At 37.3% G+C, this 15,774-nt stretch overlaps 1 protein-coding gene across 4 annotated transcripts in view; it reads left to right on the top strand.

Moving 5' to 3' along the window:
* The window catches only part of Rasal2 (RAS protein activator like 2), a 268,302-nt gene that overhangs the window by 28,983 nt on the left and 223,545 nt on the right, over positions 1 to 15,774 (top strand). The window lies entirely within an intron of this gene.

Below are 15,774 nucleotides of genomic sequence, written 5' to 3'. Positions count from 1 at the left end.
TTTTTTTTTTTATAGATTCAGGCTCGATTATTGAGTACATGTTTCTTGGAACTATTGCCTGATAAATGTAGTGCAAATTTTAAAAAGGAAACAATGAAAATTACTTTTGTAACTTTGTTATTTTCACTGTTGTGGCATTTTCTATAAAAACATTCTATAAAAGGCCGTTAGTGTTTCATTAGTTTTCTCCATACTTGCTTCGTAGTACAAACTTTTCCTCTGTCTATAACCCCATTCTGTGAACACACTTTTCCTCAGCCTTTGGTCAGGAAACTTATGTAAAGATAACATCACTTAAATTGACTAATGAATAAAAGGACAAGATAGAAAACACTACCTACTTATCCTACTTGTTAGTAAATTTAAAAAAAAAATAACAAGGAAGCAAGTGATTGTTATTTTGACTAAATTACTAAAGCTGCAGGAAATTAGCTGTGAAAATGTCCCCTCCCTGTTTGGTGGAAGATTTCATTTTGTAGAACAAAATTGGAAGGGCCTTTTAAGACTCCCCAGTTCAGTGCCTTCATTTTCACATAAGTTTTATCAATCCTCTGGCTTCAGACCTCAAGAAAGTATTCTTCCTTCAGACACTACCAAACCTGATCTCTTCAGTATGTAAATGATTTTTTTGCCTTTGAAAATTCCAGAATTCAAAAATATTAATCTATATACAAAATATATATTGCTTTTTGTAAAGAAATGAAAGTTCTTGTCAGTTTTGTTTGAGGTTAAATAAGCTGAGATTGTAGTCTTGGTCCTGGGACTGGTAGCTGACTAATGAACTATTGAACCTTACTATGTTTCAGTTTTCTGATTGTGACTTAGTGATAATATAAATATATGTTATCTTGTGCAGTTTAAAAAAAAAGTCACCAAGTGTCTCAAATTGGTAAATTACAGCAGAAAGAAGAGAGCCAATTAAGTTTTTATGATTTGGAATATACTACTGCAAATTCTTTTCAACACCTTTATTGAAGTGTAATTTGCTTACTGTTTGCTCCCCTCTCCCCCCCTCCCTCTCTTCCTTCCTCCCCTTTTTCCTTTTGCCCCCTTTTTCTCTTGCTTCCTTCTTTTTCTGTGCTGGGTTTTAAACCCATAGTCTCTACCCTGAACCACTTCTTCTTAAAAATGACCATCTTTGGGGATAGTGTATTCTCTTACGCTAGTTTTATTTTGTAATTTTCTGCTTAGTAATGATGCTGAATGCTGCTTTGTGTTTCATTTTAGATATATGTGTAGCTATTTACTAAAGAATAAAATGTTGATTTATATATTTTTGTCTATTGTAAAATTGGGTTGTGTTTTTAGCTTGTTGTAGAAATTTATTGTGTATTACTTGACAGAGTGAACTGAAGTCTGGATGTGAGAGAAAATATTTGTGTGTTCTGAAATTTTTATTTTTAACATATAAATAAATACTCTTTCAAAAGGAGAAAATTAGAACTTAGTACTGTACAAGGAGTATTCTACCTTAGGAAGTATTGTGGAGGAAGAGTTAGGGGAAGGATTGAGGAATCCAAAGCGATAGAGACTCCACAGGAAGAAGACCAACAGAGTCAACTAACCTGGACCTTTCAGGGCTCCCAGAGACTCAACCACCAACCAAAGAGCACACAAGGACTGGACCTAGCCCCCCAGCACACATGTAGCAAATATGCAGCTTGGTCTTCATGCAGGGTCCCCAACAACTGGAGGAAAAAGGGCTTGCTCTGACTGTTGCCTGCCTGTGGAACCTGCTCTCCTAACTGGGCTGTCTTGTCGGCTTCAGTGGGAGAGGATGTAACTACTCCTGCAGTGACTTGAGGTGCCTGCCAGGGTGGGTTGGTACCCAGGGAGGACCTCCCCCTCAGGGAGGTGAAGGGAAGGGCTATAGGGGGATGAGCTGTGTGAAGGGGCTGAGAAGAGAGGAAGGGTCTGCAATTGGGATGTAAAGTGAAGAAATAAATCAATGGAGAAAAAAAATCAGCTTATGAATGTCAAAAACTAAAAAGCCAAAACCAATCAATCACACAAAAACAAAAACCCAAATAAATAGTGCTCCAGGGAAATGAGTGATGAATGAGATCTAATTTTTGTATTTGTTTTGAATGACACCTGTTTAATGTTTGAGAAATTTTTTTAAATGTTTAACTTGATAGAATTTGAACAGTAGAATGGACCTTTCTTGCAATGTGGTGGATATATGTTATAACTCTTTGGTTTGTATGTCTTTTTGTTGTTATTGTTGTTTTATCAATTTTGTAATTCAGAAATTTAAATAAAGCTTTTAGAAGAGTTTGATTAAGCAGGGAAATGATCTGTGCATTAGGGGTGGTTTATAGAGCTGAATGCTGTCCATTCCCCTATTGCACATCTCTGTTGCCAAGGTCTCTGCCAGTTGCCATGCTGTGCCTCCTCTTGTTAAATAATGTCTGCCTTACCTCAGGGATGGGGAGGACAGTTTGGTATCTGTTACAGATCATGGCTTTGTCTCATCCTTTTACTTCTGTGTTCCTTCTCTTCCTTAACTCACTTCCATCCCCTTTATAAACTTGCTCAAAGAATTAGCACCCTCTCTCCTCTCTCTCCCTCTGTTCTCCCCAACTCCGTATGTATGTGTTGTTACTATTGCATGAGACAAAAAGCCTGTTGTCTGCCTTTCCTGATCACTTGACTGACTTTGTATCAGCTACAATTAAGCTTGAGAATTTTATGAATAGCAGGGCAGATCTCTGTGTAATATATGTAGGAGGTTATTTATATATTTTTAAATATAAAGTATTCCCAGAAAATGTAGTTTTCTATTTAAAAAAAATATGTTTGGTGGAGGGGAGTGAGGAGGTTACTTGGTGGAAGAAATAATAATTTAAATTGCTTTTTAACCTTACTATGTAACACAGTTTTGAAATCTCATTCTGTACATCTTATAAGATATTTAGTCTATCTTATAGGTATTTGAAATTACTAGATTTTCCATAAAAATCTCTGGATATAGGTTTCACTGTGTTCCTGATGAAAGTCTTTTTACAGAGCACATGTAAGACTGAGAGGAGGGGATTCTCCGAGGCTTGAATTTAAATAAGTCATTTCAGTTAGTAAATTTAGAGAAGCCTGGTTCCATCTAATTCTGTCACAGCATCTTATCTCCTTTGCAATCCTCAGTGTCTCAAGGGGACCTCATTACTTTTCAGCAAATTATGTTCTTTATCAGTGATTGTCAAAACTGGGAAGGATAGAACAGGATAACGTAGGGGACCTTTTCTACATTAATAGCTGTCTTGATTCCTGGGATTTTGATGAGTCCTAAGAAAGGAAAATGAATGAGATGAAAATAATGTGATACATTTAATAGTTCTGTGATTTCTTAATCCCTTCTTTGTTGCTGTTTAACAAACTACCCCAGAACCACTTAGAAAATCAATGAACATTTATTAATTTACATTTTTTTATTGGATTTTTTTTTCTTTTTTTTCTTATTCTTTTTCTTTTTCTTTTCTTTTCTTTTTTTTGGTTTTTCAAGACAGGCTTTCTCAGTGTAGTCCTGGCTGTCCTTGAACTCACTCTGTAGACCAGGCTGGCCTCAAACTCAGAAATCTGTCTGCCTCTGCCTCCCAAGTGCTGGGATTAAAGTCGTGTGCCACCGCCACCACTGCCCTGCAGATATTTTCTTTTTTTTTTAAATTATTATTATTTTTTATTAGGTATTTTCTTCATTTACATTTCCAATGCTATCCCAAAAGTCCCCCATATCCTCCCCCCCCACTCCCCTACCCCCCCACTCCTATTTCTTGGCCCTGGCGTTCCCCTGTACTGAGGCATATAAAGTTTGCAAGACCAATGGGCCTCTCTTTCCAATGATGGCCGACTAGGCCATTTTCTGATACATATGCAGCTAGAGACACGAGCTCTGGGGGTAGGGGGGTACTGGTTAGTTCATATTGTTGTTCCACCTATAGGGTTGCAGACCCCTTTAGCTCCTTGGGTACTTTCTCTAGCTCCTCCATTGGGGGCCCTGTGATCCATCCAATAGCTGACTGTGAGCATCCACTTCTGTGTTTGCTAGGCCCCAGCATAGCCTCACAAGAGACCGCTATATCAGGGTCCTTTCAGCAAAATCTTGCTAGTGTATGCAATGGTGTCAGTGTTTGGAAGCTGATTATGGGATGGATCCCGGGTATGGCAATCTCTAGATGGTCCATCCTTTCTGCATCCTAAATCATCAGGGAAATGCAAATCAAAGCAACCCTGAGATTCCACCTCACACCAGTCAGAATGGCTAAGATCAAAAAATCAGGTGACAGCAGATGCTGGCGAGGATGTGGAGAAAGAGGAACACTCCTCCATTGTTGGTGGGATTGCAAGCTTATACAACCACTCTGGAAATCAGTCTGGCAGTTCCTCAGAAAATTGGACATAGTACTACCAGAGGATCCCACAATACCTCTCCTGGGCATATATCCAGAACATATTCCAACTGGTAAGAAGGACACACGCTCCACTATGTTCATAGCAGCCTTATTTATAATAGCCAGAAGCTGTAAAGAACCCAGATGCCCCTCAACAGAGGAATGGATACAGAAAATGTGGTACATTTACACAATGGAGTACTACTCAGCTATTAAAAAGAATGAATTTATGAAATTCCTAGGCAAATGGATGGACCTGGAGGGCATCATCCTGAGTGAGGTAACACAATCACAAAGGAACTCACACAATATGTACTCACTGATAAGTGGATATTAGCCCAAAAACTTAGGATACCCAAGATATAAGATACAATTTGCTAAATGCATGAAACTCAAGAAGAACGAAGACCAAAGTGTGGACACTTTGCCCCTTCTTAGAATTGGGAACAAAACACACATGGAAGGAGTTACAGATATTTTCTTTTTTACATTTCAAATGTTCTCCCCTTTCCCGGTTTCCCTCCCTCTCTCCTGGAAATACCCTATCACATCCTCCCTCCCCCTGCTTCTATGAGGGTGTTCCTCATACAGTTACCAAATACAGTTACTGACACTATTGTGGATGCCAAGAAGGTCATGCTGAAAGGAGCCTGATATGGCTGTCTCCTGAGAGGCCCTGCCAGAGCCTTACAAATTCAGAGGCGGATGTTAGCAGCCAACCATTGAACTGAGCATGGGGTCCCTAAAGAGGAGTTAGAAAAGGGTCTGAAGGAGTTGAAAGAGTTTGCAGCCTCATAGGAAGAACAACAATATCAACCAACCAGACCCTCCAGAACTCCCAGGGAGTAAGACACTAACAAAGGAGTACACGTGGCTCCAGCTGCATATGTAGCAGAGGATAACCTCGTCATGTCATGCATCAATGGAAGGAGCCGTTCTTGGTCCTGTGAAGGCTCAATAGATACCCTAGTATAGGGGAATCTAGGGTGGGGATGTGGGAGTGGGTAGGTGGATGGAGGAACACTCTCATAAATTCATGTAGTTTTATGAAGATGTGACCAGACTCTAGTCATCTTGAAGGCTTGTTTAGGTGTAAGGGTACTCACTCGCATGACCATTGGTAGCAGAACACTTCCTCGCTGGCTGTTGCCATGGGGCTTTGAGTTTTAGTCACATGGCTGGCTGGCTTCATAGAGCTAGTTGAGTAATTTTGGGATGTGGGGTTGCTAGTGTTTCATCGAGTAATTGATTCAACAGCAATAACAACAATAAAAAACAGAGCAAGGAAAGCCATGATTCTTCCTACAATCTGGTTTTAGAAATCATATGCTGTCACTTCTACCTTGTTCCTTTCCTTAGTAATCACTTAGCCAATTCATCCTCAAGGAGAAGGGAATTGCGCTTCATACTTTAATTTTGTTGTTGTATTGAAGATGGAACCCAGAGCCTTGCACATGCTTAGTTAGTGCTGTACCACTGAGCTATCTACTCCTACCTTCATATTTCTATGGGGAGAACGCTAAAGAATTTGTAGAGATATTTAAAACTAATATGAGGCATATAAAAGATGAGTGATTCCTTTTTTAATGATTGGCATTTAAAAGTGCATTTGAGTGCCTTCCATATGCAAATTAATAGAGATATATTGAGGTTAAAGACTCTACTATTTAAAATTTTATAGACAGCTGAAAAGTGCATGTAAATAAGAACATAAAATATGTTTTCAGAATATTTGTGAATTTCATTTTCAAATTAATTTCAATCTACTTATTAAAACTAAATGGAAATGTTGCAAACATTTTGTCTTTTTGTTGAGAACAAAGCAAATTTTTAACTAGCCATCTGAGTATGTATTAATTGGAGTCTTTGGGATAAAGTTGGAAATTTGTAATATAGCTACTTAACCCATATATATAAAATACATACACACACATATATATATATCTTTAATATATACATAAAGTATATATCTTAAATATAAACATATATATCTTATATGCAGAAGAGATGTCTTCGGAGAGAGCTCATTTCGTAAAGTACTTTCACAAGGCTGAGAACCTGTGTTTAGGTCCCCAGCATGTACATACAAACCAGGGTGTTATGGTGTGCATGCTTGAAATCTAAATCCTGGGAAGGTGGAGTCAGGGAGATTGCTGGAGCTACTAGCCAGTTTGCTAGCCAGATAGGTAAGTTCCAGGATCAGTGAGAGACCATGTTTCAAAAAATAAGGTGGGAAACGATTGAAGAAGATATTCAAAGTAAACCGTTCACTTGCATATACCCATGTGCACACGTATGGCAAGATTTAAGAGAGAAATAGCATTTTCAGTTTATCTTCTCAACTTTTTTGTGTCTGAGATAGCCATTTTTCCTTTAAGATAGCAAATTGCTAACATAAAAGATATGATATATTAGCAAATGAGAATTTTAAGTATAGAGTTAATGATTGCAGATTGCACGTTTCCGTATAATCTTTTTGTGGCTAGGTATTTAATTAAGCATTTAACTGAGGTTCCCTCCCTCTGCCTCCTGGATGCTGGGATTGATAGCATGGGTCACCACACTTCAATCTTTGATTTGTCTATGTGATCTTGGACGTTATCTCTGAGATTTATGAAGATTAAATGAAGTAATGAGAAGGTTTGTTCACTGTTTGAAACTTAAGATTATTTATTTGTGCCAGTGTGTATGTGCAGGAGTCGATTTTTTCTGTCTACTATATAAGTCTTGGTGATGACACTCAGGTTGTGAGGCTTGGTGTGACCACCATTACCTGCTGAGCCATGTTGCTGTCCTTCTATAAATTTTAACTTCATCTTACTCCTTTCCCTTAAAGAATGAAAAGGCAAAAAAACAGGCTTGGGGATGGGAGGTGTGGGAGGATAAGATTGGGGTTTTTAAAGTATTTAAATCTGAATTTGGTGAAATCTGTCAGTTTAAATCTATAAGTGTGAAATTTGACTTCTTTTCTTCTTTTCTTTTTTTTTTTTTTTTGGTTTTTCGAGACAGGGTTTCTCTGTAGAGCCCTGGCTGTCCTGGAACTCACTCTGTAGACCAGGCTGGCCTCAAACTCAGAAAATCCACCTGTTTCTGCCTCCCAAGTGGAAATTTGATTTCTTAAGTTTTACAAATTGCTGTCAGCTCCAGTGATGGTTCTCTCCCCCTCCGCCCCCAACCCCTGAATCTAAGAAGCTAGGGAATGAAATTTTTAGAAGAGGTTGTGCTTATCTCACCGAGAACTTACAAATTCACTTGCAGGGACTGAAGTAGAATCTTTTCTGTTTTCTTCTTCTAGAAAGGAAACTGTTTTCTCTGTTTCTCTTCTTCCAGTTGCTGTAGTTTTTGAGGAAGTTAGGGCTTGAGTTGATTTAGTTCTGTCATCTCCCTCTGTGGTCTCTTTGTGGCACGTTGCACATTTTCTGAAACAATATTCCCAGCCTACACTATTCTGGTTTTCCTAACAGGATTGTGTACTTTATGTCTCTGGGTATGTAGGACATAATATTAGAAGAAATTTATTAACTAAATTTTTTTTAGAGATTTAATTTTACAGACTGAGATACGTATTACTGCTTTTAGGAAGAGAGTCAGCCTAGATACTGGTTAATGTTTTTAAATAGTCATCTAAAAACAAAAAGGAATTTTGTGATGTAATTTGCTTATGGTCAAATTCTCATCATGATGTAATTTATAATTTAGATGATCTGGTTAACTCTACTAGTATTTATTTTAACTATGTGTGTGTATGTGTGAAATTGGTAGTTTTAAATTTACTATTTACTCCATAACTAATAATTTACTATTAACTCCATAATTTACTATTTCAGCTCCATAACTGATAGAAATTTCCCATAATCCATTTCAGGTAGCCAGAGGGAAGGCATTGCTATTTGCCAAATGTGCTGTGGAAACTGATGTCCTTAGTTATTTTCTACTTGTTGTTTCCAGAAGTACTGAGGAGAGGAATCGGGCTTGTTTCTTTCCTACCTTCCATTAGCTATAGAGGAGGAAGAGAAAGACAGAAAGAAAGTTTAATAATGGTTTTGCATGGTAGATAGCCTCATCTGTCCTAATTATTTCATTTAATTCTTGTGTTTTTAATATGCTGGTGGTATTCTAGAACCATGAGTTTAAAGAGATTAAGGGCCTTTCCTAAGATCTCGTGTTTTTAAATATGTCTTGCCTACATTTTCAATATACAAAGAAGTTAAAGATATATTTTTCTATCACAAATTTTGACTCCATCCTAATGCTTTAAAATTCCATCTCACAAATTTTCAACAAATTTGGTATTGCCAGATACAGTGGAACACTTTCCCCCTTTACTGTTTAACCTGTTCAGCATAAATAGATTTTATTTACCACTCTCTTCTCTTTTGGATTCTCTAACTCCAGTTGTATATTTCTCCTAACCCTTTGGTTATTCTTGATTTTTAAAATACTTTGGGAACCAGTAGTCTATCAGCAGTGCTACTGGGTTGCAGTTCTTTCCCTGTAAATTGAAAGCTTTCTGCATTGAGAATTATTGTGCATTACTTACCACTTACAAGTAGCTGCTGTGTGTGACAGTGTAGCAGGTGATTTCCTAACTGTTGAGAGTAAACAAATTATTTAAAACTCGCTCACATGACATTTTTAGATCTAAAAAACTTCATGATATATTTAAAAAATAAAATAACTTCTGCTATTTCTTTTTGTTAGCAGGTATAGATAAAAATTAGTAAATGACTACTGAACAAACCATTGTTTATATGAAAAGGGCTTTGTAATAACAAACAGTTAATCCTACCAGTTTAAGGAAAAAAAGTAATCACCAACTAAGAAGAAATATATGTTAAACTTTTCCTAGAATATTATCATTCTGGGATACTTCTTCATGGGTTTACGTGCAGCTTCCACAGGCATACATTTTAGATGAATGGAAAAATTCAGTCTTTTTTTTTTTTTTTTTTAAGATTTATTTATTTATGTATGAGTACACTGTAGCTGTCTTCAGATGCACCAGAAGAGGGCGTCAGATATCATTACAGGTGGTTGTGAGCCACCATGTGGCTGCTGGGAATTGAACTCAGGACCTCTGGAAGAGCAGTTAGTGCTCTTAACTGCTGAGCCATCTCTCCAGCCCAAGATTCAGTAATATTTAGAGCTGTCATCTAGAGACCAGTTGCATATTTATACAGTAGGAGTTGAGTTAGAACTGTCTTTATCAAGTCCATCTCTGCCTTTTCTTTGTCTCTCTCTGTCTGCATACCCCCCCCCCCCCTCTGTGTGTGTGTGTGTGTTTGCGCGCGCGCACGCATGTGTCTGCCTGTCTGCGTGTCTGCCTGTCTGCCTGCCTGCCTGTCTGCCTGCCTTCCTCTTTATTTTTGTGATGTCCACAATGGAACTCAGGACATGCCGTGTGCTAGATGAGTGTTCTACTTAGCTATACCATCTAACTAGCTGTCCTCTTTAAAAAAAAAAAAAATTGTTTCTAAGATAGTAGAATCATTAGGAATATATTCTAAGTTTTAGGCCATTGATATTAATGAAGAAAATATACCTCTTTTCATTTTTCATATCAGATTTACTAAAGAAGTCACAGGGGTGGGTATTTTATAGCAAATATAAGGCAAAACTATCTTCCCGAATTTATTTTCCACTATGGATGATAACCATTTAATTCTTGGCTTTAGAAGTAGTTGAAAAGTTCATTGTCTATTTAAAAAACAGATATTTGACTCATGTAAGAGAGTAAAACCTTAACAAATATGTTAGAAAACTAAAGAGTACATAAAAGTATTTCTAAATATAAGTAAACGATGCTTTTAACTTTTAAATTTCTTTTTCATAGAAACTTATTTTACAGTGTTATTAAGTGATTATTAATGGAAGATATAATGGAGGTATTAATGGAAAATAATTTTTTTCTTAGTTTTGATGTGTTCATCTAGGTCAGCAGTTCTCAACCTGTGGGTTGCAATCCTTTGGAGGGTTACATATTAAATAGCCTGCATACCAGATATTTATGTTATGATTCATAATACTAGTAAGATTACAATGATGAAGTAGCAACATAATAATTTATGGTTGGTGGAGTCATGACAACATGAGGAACTGTTTTAAAGGGTTCCAGCATTAGGAGGGTTGAGAACTACTGGTCTAGGTGATTTTTCCTCATTGCTCTAGTAACTGTTTGGTAGAGAGAGTTAAATTTCAGTTTTTCTTTCTTGAATTAATAACTTTAGAACTTTGTTCATATATTTCCTGATTCTGAACATGCCGATTATTTTAGAGCCTAAATTATGATTCTGACAAAAGAAATGAGTACCACTTTGAAGTCTGAAACCATAAAAATGAAAAATAAAAGTGGCTTAAAAGTATAAGTTTCACAAAAGCTGCAGGTAGAGAGGTGCCATAATCAAAGACCAGTCTTAGCTTTGTGCTGCCTTAGGGCATGGTGGCTCCCTACTTCAGGGGATCTTACCAGCAGGATGGGACCTTCAGCCATTATGTTTGTATTGTAAAGAAAGGGAAGAGCCAGAAGAAGTTACATTCAATTAATCCTACCGTGTAAGCCATCTTACCGGAATGTTTCTGTCATTAGCCAGAACTTAGAGACATGGCCATACCTACCTGAACACTGGGAATCTAAATATTGCTACTCTAGGTAGAACCAGGGTTCTATTGGTAAGGGAGGCAAAGTGCATGTTGGATAGGAGTGTAACATCATGTACCTTAGTGAAGGAAGTTTCTTTCTATGGAAAAAACTTTATTTCCTATGAAGATTTTCAGTAAATAGTGTTATCTATGAAATGAGTGCCATTTTTCATCCTTACATTTTACATTCATGTATTTATTTACATTTTACATTCATGTATTCATTTACATTTTACATTCATGTATTTCATCCTATAAAATTTAATTGCCATATACTTGTCCCTGGAGAGTTTTAAAAACTGGGAGTAAAAGCAAGTTTCCAACAGATACAGACACCCACAGCCAAACAATGGGTGGAGCTTGGGACTCTTATGGAAGAATAGGAGGAAAAATTCTGGCCCTGAAGGGGATAGGACCTCAAGAAGGTTCATCTAAGCTGGACCCTTGAGGATGCTCTCAGGGTCTGAACCACCAACCAAAGAATATATGCCGGCTGGACCTAGGCCTTCCCGCTCCGATGGAGCAAATGTGCAGCTTGACCTTCATGAGGGTCCTGAGCAACTGGAATGGGGGCTGTCCTAAAAGCTGTGGCCTATATGTGGGATATGTTCTACTAGCTGGGCTGTCTTGTCTGGCCTCAGCGGGAGAGGAACCACCTAGCCTTGCAGGGACTTGAAGTGTCAGGGTGGGGAGGATATCTAAGGGGGCCTACACCCTCTCGAAGGAGAAGGGGAGGGGGAGGGGGAGGGATTTTGGGATGGGGTGACTGGGAGGGGGCAGTGAGTGGGATTAAAAAAAAAGCAAGTTTCACTTTGATTTTTCACTATTGAGAGGAAAAGAATGTTCCTACTTCTGAAATTCAGCATCTAGAAACTTAAGGAGATTTTGATAGTAATGCGATATAAATTTGATGCAAGTGTATTGTTATAAGTTTAGTTAGTCATTTAATGCTTACCAATTCTAGTCACAATGCATCCTTTGCTTCCTAATGTTGAAAAAACTTAGAGGAAATGTGGGATATATAAATTACTCGATGAGACACTAAAAAATTATTAGATGGGGTTGTTTTGTGTGTAATCATGTTTTCAAAATGGTTACAAGTTTTATTTCTCAGAAACTTGGAAAACACCTTTCTGTCCTAATGTATTATGCTTAGATGACTGAGCTGGAAGTGTTTATGCAGCCCTTATAATGGTGACTTATTGGCTGAGTATGTGTGCCTGCTGTTGTCTTTGGCATTTGAATAATGGATTAGCATGTAGGTGACCATGGGAAGAGAATGTTATGAATGGACATTGCCTACACTTTTTTGAGTAGCAAATTGAATTGCTGTGCCATACCTCATTTTTCCAACTGTTATAAAGCTATTAATTTTCACAGTGATGGATGGCAGTAACCTTTGTCACATAGTCCTGCTCTCTGCATGGTGTATGTCAGGCCAGTCTGCAGGCGGGATGTCTATATAAAGTTTTGATATGAGAAGCCTTTGGCTGTTTTTAGCTATCTTAAGATTGATTCACTTATGTCTTATAACTTGGGTTATTAATTTATACTGTTGTGGATTACTACTGTAACTATTTTTTGCCAAATTAGATGCTTAAGGTTAACAACACATTGGGGGTATTGAATATTTTGTCTTTTAACTTCCATTCTTTTCTTAAACTAGTTTAGTAAGCAGGTAAATGAATAAGTGAATAAACTATTAAAATATATGTGACTACACAGACTCTCTCTTCACACAAATGGGGTTATATTAGGCAAGATGCTTATTATAGGTGGTCTGAGAAACTTGTAATAATGGAACTGGGATATATAGATATAGAAATGTGTGTGTGTATGAATAAAATGGGAGAAAATTTGCCCCATTGAGCAGCTACATTTCTTTTTTTTTTTTCAGAAAATATTTTCTTTTTTTTTTAATTTTTAATATTTTTATTACATATTTTCCTCAGTTACATTTCCAATGCTATCCCAAAAGTCCCCCATAGCGCCCCCCACTTCCCTACCCACCCATTCCCATTCTTTTGGTCCTGGCATTCCCCTATATTGGGGCATATAAAGTTTGCAAGTCCAATGGGCCTCTCTTTCCAGTGATGGCCGACTAGGCCATCTTTCGATACATATGCAGCTAGAGACAAGAGCTCCGGGGTTCTGGTTAGTACATCATGTTGTTCCAACAATAGGGTTGCAGATCCCTTTAGCTCCTTGGGTACTTTCTCTAGCTTCTCCATTGGGAGCCCTGTGATACATCCAATAGCTGTCTGTGAACATCCACTCCTGTGTTTGCTAGGCCCCGGCATCGTCTCACAAGAGATAGCTATATTTGGGTCCTTTCAGCAAAATCTTGCTAGTGTATGCAATGGTGTCAGCGTTTAGAAGCAAGCAGCTACATTTCTATTTTGACTATTCATGTTGTTAGTATGTCATAAGCACCTATGATGCTTTTCTCTGTCTTTTTTATTCATTTAGATTTTATGTTTATTAGTGCATGAGTGTGTGTGTGTGTGCACGCATGTATGCATGTATTCATGTGATGGTGTATTTATGTAAGGGGTTATGAATGTGTGCCAAGGTTTTGAATTGAAGTCAGATAACAACTTTTGGGAGTTGGCTTTTGCTTCTTACCAATGATCTCTCTGGTTTCTGCTGTGTTGCATATTCCAAGCTAGCTTCTGGTTGGGTCTCCCATCTCTGTCTTCTGTACTAGATAAGGGTTCTGGGATTACTGATGTGTGCCACCTCATAGCTTTCTTCTTGAGTTCTAGGGATTGAACTCAGTTTGTCAGGCCTGTACAGCAAATGCTTTTATCCAGTGAACCAAATCCCCAGCCCCCTTTTTATTTATCAAACAACAAACTCCAAAACCCTGATACTGTCAAATGTGTGTGTTGTAAAAGCATCCTCCTGTGTCATCCATGTTGTGAGTTAGAATTTAGATCACTGTCATCTTACCAGTTTTAATTTTACCCCCTTTTTCTTTAGGCAATTGCTGGGCATATTGCATACTCTCTCTTATTTCTATTTAGTGCCCTTATAAATGACTTAACCATCTATGACTGTCTTTAATTGACTGTGGTTGTGTTTTGTAGGTATAGGACACAGAACTTGCATCTATGTAAGAAACAGTTGATATAGGTTCTCATATGTCATATAGTTTCTATATGACACTCATAGCTAGATTGTCACAGAAATTCTTAAAACAAAGATACCTTCTTTGCAGTAATTAATAATTTACTGGTTGCTTTACTTATAGAAACCTATTATAAGTTTTAGTCATTTGACCCTTCAGTAAGCCTTGAGTACCTTGTCTTGTTTAATGATGACTAGGCATTTAATTATAAGAGTTTTTTTAAGGAGTGCTATTCATTTTATTGCATAACTGGGAGCTTATAATTATAGTCTTATCATAGAAATGTGAAATTCAGTATCTAACTGGAAATTAATGACCCCATTTAAGACAAATTAAAGGCATTTTGAAATACCAGATTATTTACCAGTTGCTGAGGGAGCATATAAATACAAAGATAGTAAGCAATTGATTAATGAACAATAGTGATAACAAGTTACTGTTTTTAATTTCTTTTCATTTTCCTGAATTTAATTTTTATTTGTACATTTTAAAAACCAACTTTTAAGTAATAACCGTGTTTCTACTATGCTTGCTTCTTGTTAAACCAAGTTGATTTGAATACTAATGAATAATGTTTGGTTAGGTTTCCTGTAAACAGTAAACTTAAAACATGATGTATGGTTTTGTGTCATATTGGTGGCAATAACAATAAACTGTAGATAAGATTTGGGGAGTGTATATTTTTCCTTGTCAGAATGTTAGTTGGATTCACATACATTTTCATATTATGGAAATACATATAATAGTGTATGTGTGAGAGTGGCAGTTTAAAATTATTCTCTTGTATTTATATATAAATAAGTGATGGCGTTTGGGGTGTTTGGCATATGACATGTCTTATTGAGTAGGAGGAGAAGAGAAAATAAACTAAAGACACATTCTAATAACTAATAACCAGCCAAGTTCAAGGGTCAGGGTAAGCAGGCAGGCTCAGCTAGACTACATTGGTAACTGCCTTGTTAAACCTGTTGAGTGTGCCAAAGGGTAGACATCAAGGGGAGATGCAGAGAAAAAACAGGGTCACTCTGAGACTTCTTGATGTCCTTGTTCTTCTGTCTTGCTGTTTGAATTTAGCTCTTTTCTCTGCTGTGATCTCCTATAGATTCCCTCTGGAGATATATTATTACTTTGTTTTTGTAGTGTTTGTTTGTTTTTGAGATCGGGTTCCTCTGTGTAGCCCTGGCTGTCCTGGAACTCACTCTGTAGATCAGGGTGGCCTTGAACTCAGAAGTCCGCCTGCCTCTGCCTCCCAAGTGCTGAGATTAAAGACATATGCCACCACTGCCTGGCTTGTAGTAGTTATAATAATAGGATCAGTGCTACAAAGATCCTGATTCGAACGTCCTCCTGATTTGGAGTAATCTGGGTCTTTACTCCTGGGACCAGGATATTCCTTTACTGACAATATATCTCTTCTATTACTGATTATTTTGACAGTCATTTTCCCAGATCTCTGTCTGATTCTCATGCACTACTGATATTTAATGATAAATGGAATGATAGCCTTATTTTTGGACAATTTGGATTTGAGGTTTAATACTTTCATATTAGGTTGGCCAGAGCTCCAAGGCACATTTCTATTAGGTTTTCTAGGGGAAATAGGTATTCCTCTTGTGATGA

This window comes from Mus caroli, unplaced genomic scaffold, assembly GCF_978045245.1.
Source record: "Mus caroli unplaced genomic scaffold, Mus_caroli_1 scaffold_1, whole genome shotgun sequence".
NCBI lineage: Eukaryota > Metazoa > Chordata > Mammalia > Rodentia > Muridae > Mus > Mus caroli.
The sequence above is the reverse complement of the archived record's forward strand: the minus strand, read 5'-3'. Positions and strand labels throughout refer to the sequence as shown.